The following is a 7,689-nucleotide window of genomic DNA, read 5'->3' as shown; positions in this document are numbered from 1 at the left end:
CTAGACTGAGACATGACTGAGTAAGGAACAGTTGGACTCAGCAAAAGGAGACAAGTAAAATAAGCCACTGCTGAAAATTTCTGCATATCCCACAGGGGAAGTTCAGGTTACCTCATGAGCACCGAATCACAACCCAATTGATCCAGTTTATCCAAACTGATTGTTTCCCGTGTCTTCTTCCTCGCATCCCTTTCTAGCCAAGCAGCCCGGTGTCAAAGCAATATTCTACAGCTAACACCCCTATTGAGAAGCTGTAAGTCTGTTTTGAATTCTTTTAGGCCCTGCAGATAAATGAGGTTGTAGCACATTGTGACAGAGATTTTAATGAGTTTCTATTTACACCTAGACTTTCATTGTTGTTGTTGTTAGGAGACTGAGAACAATTGTACAAGCCAAGACATGATGCAAGCTTATCACTTAGAATATATTAATAGAACTGGAATATTGTGGAAGTGTTAACAACTTTTATTATCTGTAGCGTAATAAGGGGGAGGACCCGATACCATCAATGTCATTTTGTCTTCTGTTGAAACTTAATTTGATACGGTTCTTCACAAATTATCCTTCGACTTTGCCCATTCTCTTTGTATCCACCTCTCCTCATATTTGAATAATGTAAGCGTTTCTTCAAAGGCTGTGTCCACATGGCAGCTTATTCCATTTCCCTGATGTTTCCCTAATTGTTAATTTCCACGTAATGTTTCAGCTTTCACATGACATAAAAGCCACTCCTGAGGTGAAAAAATTGAATATAGTCCATGTTTGGCGTTTATTTCCGTGCCATTTGATTCCGGGGGGGGGGGGGGGGTAAAAACCACATCTGTTTGCAGCCCCCTTAACCTAGAATATTGTTGGGAGCAAAGTGATGAAAATTGGGGTGGTATATCAGTAAACATTTCTTCCCTGCTGTTTTCCTGGAAGAATCAGAGGGGAACAGAAAAAGGCATTAAGTAACAGTGTTGTCCAATGATAGCTGGTTAGAGTTTGGTGCTGATAACACCAAGGTTACAGGTTTGATCTCCATATAGGACAGCTTCATAGTCATGCATTGCAGGGGGTTGCACTAGATCAGGGGTGTCCAACAGGTCGATCCCAGGATGATCATGGTCGATCGTGGGATCCTTTTCGCTCACGTTGTTTAGAATCATGTCTCCACCCATCCCCCCTCTGTCTTTCCTTGTGGTGTCAACCATGGAGCCTAGCGCTTGCCAAGATCGCGGTTCGAATCCCCGTAACGGGGTGAGCTCCCGTTGCTCGGTCCCAGCTCCTGACAACCTAGCAGTTCAAAAGCACATCAAAGTGCAAGTAGATAAATAGGTACCACTCCAGTGGGAAGGTAAACAGTGTTTCCGTGCACTGCTCTGGTTCCGCTAGGAAGCGGCTTAGTCATGCTGGCCACATGACCCGGAAAAACTGTCTGCGGACAAACGCCGGCTCCCTCAGCCAGTAAAGCTAGATGAGTGCCATAACCCTAGTGTCATTCGCGACTGGACTTAACTGTCAGGGGTCCTTTACCTTTTACTGTTTTTAAAAAGCTCAACAACTTTGACTTGCTCCCCCTCCCCACCAGAAAAAGATCACTGCCTGTTGTTTTTCCCCTGGGAGTAGATTGCAATCTCTTGGGAGTTGGATGTCCCTGCACTAGATGATCCTCAGGGTTCCTTCCAACTCTAGGATTATATATAGCCGCCCAGAGTGGCTGGGGAGGCCCAGCCAGATGGGCGGGGTATAAATAATAAATTATTATTATTATTATTATTATTATTATTATTATTATTATTATTATTATTATTTATTATATGACATTAGTGTCACACTCCACCAGAGGCACCACCTTCTCAAGATGGTTGAGGGGGCCCAATACAACATCCTGACATCACACATACTCGACATTCTGACGTCTCCCTTGCAACATTCTGATGTTAAAATAATGCAGGGGGACCAAAGTGCCTTGGCCCCTGGGAGCTTATGCCTTCTGCCCACTGGTGTGAATGAAATTTAGCTCGACAAGCTGGTATTTCAGTCAAAAACCACTGCTGCATAATGCAACAGGTAAAGGTAAAGAGAACCCTGACCGTTAGGTCCAGTCATGACCGACTCTGGGCTTGCGGCGCTCATCTTGCTTTATTGGCTGAGGGAGCCGGCGTACAGCTTCTGGGTCATGTGGCCAGCATGACTAAGCCACTTCTGGCAAACCAGAGCAGTGCACGGAAACGCCGTTTACCTTCCTGCCAGAGCAGTACCTATTTATCTACTTGCACCTTTTGGTGTGCTTTCGAACTGCTAGGTTGGCAGGAGCAGGGACTGAGCAACGGGAGCTCACCTCGTTGCATGGATTCGAACCACCAACCTTCTGATCAGCAAGTCCTAGGCTCTGTGATTTAACCCACAGTGCCACCCGCGTCCAATGCAACAGATACTGCAGTGCATAAGAAATATTAGCAAATGGGACAGAATTGCCTGCACCATAATCGGGGGAACTAATGAAATATTCACCATGTCCGAATGCACTCAAAGACTCTTGGGTCCAGGGACACGGTTTTTCCTGTTACTTTTCCATCTATAAGAGAAATGCTTCATGTAAAAAGCCAGGAGTGGGGAAGCTTCAAATGGCAGGGCCAAATTAGGCCCTCCTTTAGTCTGATGACATGGGGACATTCTTGTGCCCTTACATTCCAATGCCACCAACATTTCAAAACCAATTTCTTTCCTTTTCCATTGCAGGCAAGGCTGCAGAATGGCCCAGTGTCTTCCCTCGCCGTATCATTGTAAGCCAACAAGTTTATTTCACTTTTGACTTTTATTTTCTTTACCGTTGGCTATTTAATTACATTTGCTCCATCTTTCTGAGCCAGACACTCTGACACTTTAAAAATATTAGGTGTTATAAATTAGTATGATTTCCCCCCCCCCCCATCCTGAACTTATCCTAACCTATCTTTAACTGACATATAATTCCGCCTAATGTATATGGGCCAAGCTGTCTCATCTCGCAAGTTGTCACATCGGCTTGTTATAAGTGGCATAACAAGATGTTTTACAACCTGGAGGTGTTTCTGTTTGCAAATTAATATACGGCTTTAAAGGTGGGGGGGAGTGGGAAAAGGAAGATTAATCAGATTAGGCAACTTTTTTTTAGGGCAAAATAATTTACCAAAAATAGAACAAAAGTGTAACTTGCTGTTGCTTGCTGCTTTTGCAAAAGGACTCAGAGGAGCTAACTAATTGCCCAGAACAACAGATTGCATCACTTTTCATGTCTGGATGCCATTTTCAATACTCCCCCCCCCCCTTTTCCATCCATTGTATTGTCAAAGGCTTTCTGGCATACATTCCCTGCACCAGAGAGCTCCACTGGGCCACCCAGGCTGCGTCCAGTACTGTGCTAAGCAGCTATTTCCACTGGTGAAAGCGTTGATGCTTTCACAACAAAACTTTCCTTCCTCTCCTCCTCCTGTGTGCCCCCCAAAATCTGCTCCGGAGCTCCCCAATCCTCTGCAGAAGATTTGGGAAGGGTGCTGGAATGTGGGGCAGGAGAGGGGGGACAAGTTCTGTGGTGCGAGTGTAAGTATTAGTGGATTGGATGCCTTCCCCTCCAACTTTTCTCCGGTGAAAATAGAGACGCCCTAAAGAAAAGCGGGACATTCCAGGATCAGATCAGGAACCGGGACAGCTTCTGTAAATCCAGGACTGTCCTTGGAATATACGGGCACTTGGAGGGTCTGGAATACCAACACTGAGCCTCTGAATTTTAGTCCCTTCAATCTCCCATTTTTCAAGGAATGTAGTAATCAGAGTCCAGTGTGGTGTAGTGGTTAAGAGCGGTAGTCTCGTAATCTGGTGAACTGGGTTCACGTCTCCGCTCCTCCACATGCAGCTGCTGGGTGACCTTGGGCCAGTCACACTTCTTTGAAGTCTCTCAGCCCCACTCACCTCACAGAGTGTTTGTTGGTGGGGGAGGAAGGGAAAGGAGATTGTTAGCCACTTTGAGACTCCTTCGGGTAGTGATAAAGTGGGATATCAAATCCAAACTCTTCTTCTTCTTCTTCTTCTTCAACAAACGAAAAAACCAGGTCTCGTCTTCCAGGCTGGCTTCTTGTCCTCCTCTGAAGAGAAACTTACTGAGCACACTCCACTCCTCTGGAGAGAAGGGGAGGAGGAGCCGGTTGATAGGACCCTGCTGGTTTTACAAGATACGCTTCTGCTCTTAATGATGAGGATAACTGACATCTGCATACAGCAAAAACTGCATGTCTGGGGGGCGCATTTGACAGTTTAGGGGGTGCTACTGATAAAGGCCAGTCATGGGCCATCACACTCACATGACCTTCTGAGGGTGGTGGAACTTCCAAGAGGACCCCATCTGTCCATCTTAACACACCAGAGGGTCTGTAAGAATAGAGGTGTTCATTCTGATACAGTGATACCTTGGGCTACAGCCGCTTCAGGTTACAGACACTTCAGGTTACAGACTCTGCTAACCCAGAAATAGTACCTCAGGTTAAAAACTTTGCTTCAGGATGAGAACAGAAATTGTGCGGTGGATGCAGTGGGAGGCCCCATTAGCTAAAGTGGTACCTCAGGTTAAGAACAGTTTCAGGTTAAGAACAGACCTCCAGAACAAATTAGGTTCTTAACCCAAGGCACCACTGTATTTGGGTCCTAAGTGGCTTAGGACTTTATAAACACCTTATATCTGTGTCTGCTTCAACCTGTTGTTTTTTTAATTTTGTGCTTTGACTGTTCTCACCCATTACTGGACCTTAGGAGGAAGGGCAGCAACCCCCCAACATTTCTCTGATGAAAATAGGGACGTCCCATTCCATAATGATAATTTTACTATTTATACCCCACACACATCTTACTGGGTTGCCTGCCCCAACGACTCTGAGCAGCTTCCAACATATATAAAAAACATAATAAAACATTTTTTTTAAAAAAACACCTTACGTATACAGGATTGCCTTCAGATGGCTCGGGGGTCAGATAACTCCATACATTCCAACATTTCTCCATTGAAAATAGGAACATCCTAAGGAAAAGTGGGACATTCCAGGATCAAATCAGAAACCGGGATGGCTTCTCTAAATCGGGGATGTCCCTGGAAAATAGAAACACTTGGAGGGTCTGAGGCAGGTTAACAACAACAAGAACAATGTGAAGACTGTGAATTGAGCCTAGAAAAAAAAAGAGCTGTGCAGTTTCTTTTTAAATTTCCCCCTCCCAGTCCATGTGACTACAGCTAGGTTTTGGGTTAAGAGGGAGCCTGTTCCCCATTCGCTCTCACGTTTTTCTACTGCATTGTAGAAGAGTTTGGATTTGATATCCTGCTTTATCACTACCCAAAGGAGTCTCAAAGTGGCTAACATTCTCCTTTCCCTTTCTCCCCCACAACAAACGCTCTGTGAGGTGAGTGGGGCTGAGAGACTTCAGAGAAGTGTGACTGGCCCAAGGTCACCCAGCAGCTGCATGTGGAGGAGCAGGGAAGCGAACCCGGTTCACCAGATTAGGAGTCTACTGCTCTTAACCACTACATCACACTGGCTCTCTCTTGTGTTATGGTTCGTAACACTCTTTTAATTGGAGTCCTTGTTTCAGAGGATTTATCTTGCCGTGAGAACTGCGGTGTCTAATAAAGCAGGATGGAGAGCTTTGAATAAAATAAATAAATAAACCATGCCAATCTCAGGCCAAGCCAGGAATATCCTGGGGGATATTTCATGCAGGCGCATTCATTTCTTTATGAATTCCAAATAACGTTATCCAATAGTGCTGCAAGCTAACCCTGGTGCACATCGCTTGCCCTGGCCCCAATGAGATCGACTCACAGAGGATGTCCTTGGTTCGGGCGTGGAATTAATGCATTAAAGTGGTTAAGACGCTTAGACGTTTAACGGTACTTTGGGCTATGTGTGTCCCCTAAGATGGATAGAAGGCCCAAGGTTATGGACAGCTGTTGAAAATGCAGAGCCTGTCATATTTCTCTGCGGCCTCAGTCACTTGGTACGCTATCAGTATAGAGTTCATTATTCCAGAGTGCTTTGGGACACCTTGAAAATGAAAGGCACTAGATCAAACCATCTTTCATTCTGCCGAGACATTGTAGAACAAACTTTCTTCTCGGGGAACAATCCCTGCTGGCCTTTTCTCTGTCTGTTGAGTAAATTCGGTGGCTAATGTATCTTGTGTGCATTGACAGAATCAACACAGAAGCTATTGTTTTCGCCTTCTCTAGCATGAACTCGGCTCCCCCCCACCCCCCGCCTTCTTTCTATCTAGGCAATCACAAAGAGCTGGACATGAATAAAAATCGCATATCAAAAGCCGATCCCTCTCCTTTCTACACGGGAAGGATTAAAACAACATCAATAGAGGTCCCAAGAAAGAACATTAATTCGCTGGAAAGGTGGCAAATTAAAGCTTCAAAAAATCTGGATGCTGGTTTTAAGAAGAGGAAATAAATTATAATAAAAAAAAAACCAGTAAGTGCTACACGCTTACCTGGGAGAAAGACATTCTGAACTTAAGAAGACTTGTTTCTGAGTAGATGCACTTAGGATTGCTCTGTAAGAGCTTTGTTCCATTAAGGCATCTCCGAAACATAATCGAATGGACAAGATAAATAATCGTATGTACCCACATATGTTCCTGTATTGTAATCTTTGCGAAGCTGGTGCTCCCCTCCCCAATCTAGATTTTTGGACTTTCACTCCAAACACCCAAGAGCCAGTGTGGTCAATGGTCAGGGATGATGGAAGTTATAGTCCAAAACAGCTGGGGAGAAGCAGGGTAGATTAGTTCTGCACTACACCATGATTGCTCAAGACATGATGGTTTTTGTTGTGTCTCACTAAATCTAGTCCTGGTTACGTCTACACCAGCAGTCCCCAAACTGTGCTCCATGAAGCACCTGGAGCTCCCCAGAGCACCTCCAAGTGCTCCGCGAAGAGATTGGAACGAAAAAATATATAAATATGTGCCTTTGGCATAAGGGCTCCATCCATGCCGAATTTCTCTCCTGAAAAGGGCTCCAGAGCTCAAAAAGGTTGGGAACCACTGGTCTACACTATGGATTTACAGAGAGGTCCTAGATGTGAGGACTCAGAAGCAAGCCTAGTGTGTTCGATGGGAATTTCTCCCTATATAGATATGTATAGCAGACTTCCCCAGCCTGCTGTCTTCCAGATATTTTGGGTGGCAACTCCCATCATCCCTCTCCATTGGCCGTGTTTGGAGAAGGCTGCTCTAGTGGAAAACTTGAGGAATCTGACACGTGTGCATTTCTCGTACGAACCAACTTGGTCTTCAAGTCAGAAATTCTTCTCTAGCTTGGACTGGAACCCAAACCAGAGAGGAACAATTGGAGGAGTGGCACATAGTTTAGAATGCCGGTGGGCACTGCAAGAGTGCCGAATCGATATTCCAAATCGGGTAATTGTGAGTTTTGGTGACATCGCAAATAAGATCTCCGCTTAAATCAGAGCAAAGCTGCTTTGAAAAGATTTCCCAAAACCGTTATCTGATGGAGAAATTGGAGCCTGCTGATCATGGTGGGTGCTTTTATAATGAATTCAGAGTCGGAAACCTTAGTGATTAATCACCAGCGGATAATCATGCCTAAAGTCCTCTCATTAGCTCTCATCTAATCGGCACTAAATCTCTGTGAGATTTTGATATCACGCGTTTCTC

At 44.9% G+C, this 7,689-nt stretch overlaps 1 long non-coding RNA gene across 1 annotated transcript; it reads left to right on the top strand.

The window, feature by feature from the left end:
* The first annotated feature begins 1,950 nt into the window (after positions 1–1,950).
* On the top strand, positions 1,951–6,443 carry LOC310843993. Its single transcript, XR_014563861.1, has 3 exons — positions 1,951–2,058; positions 2,725–2,768; positions 6,280–6,443. It is a non-coding gene; the product is annotated as an uncharacterized lncRNA (long non-coding RNA).
* Positions 6,444–7,689: the final 1,246 nt, after the last annotated feature.

The sequence above is a fragment of the Podarcis gaigeae genome (assembly GCF_964106915.1).
Source record: "Podarcis gaigeae genome assembly, chromosome: 4".
In the NCBI taxonomy this organism is placed as follows: domain Eukaryota; kingdom Metazoa; phylum Chordata; class Lepidosauria; order Squamata; family Lacertidae; genus Podarcis; species Podarcis gaigeae.
This window is presented reverse-complemented; position numbering and strand designations above follow the sequence as displayed.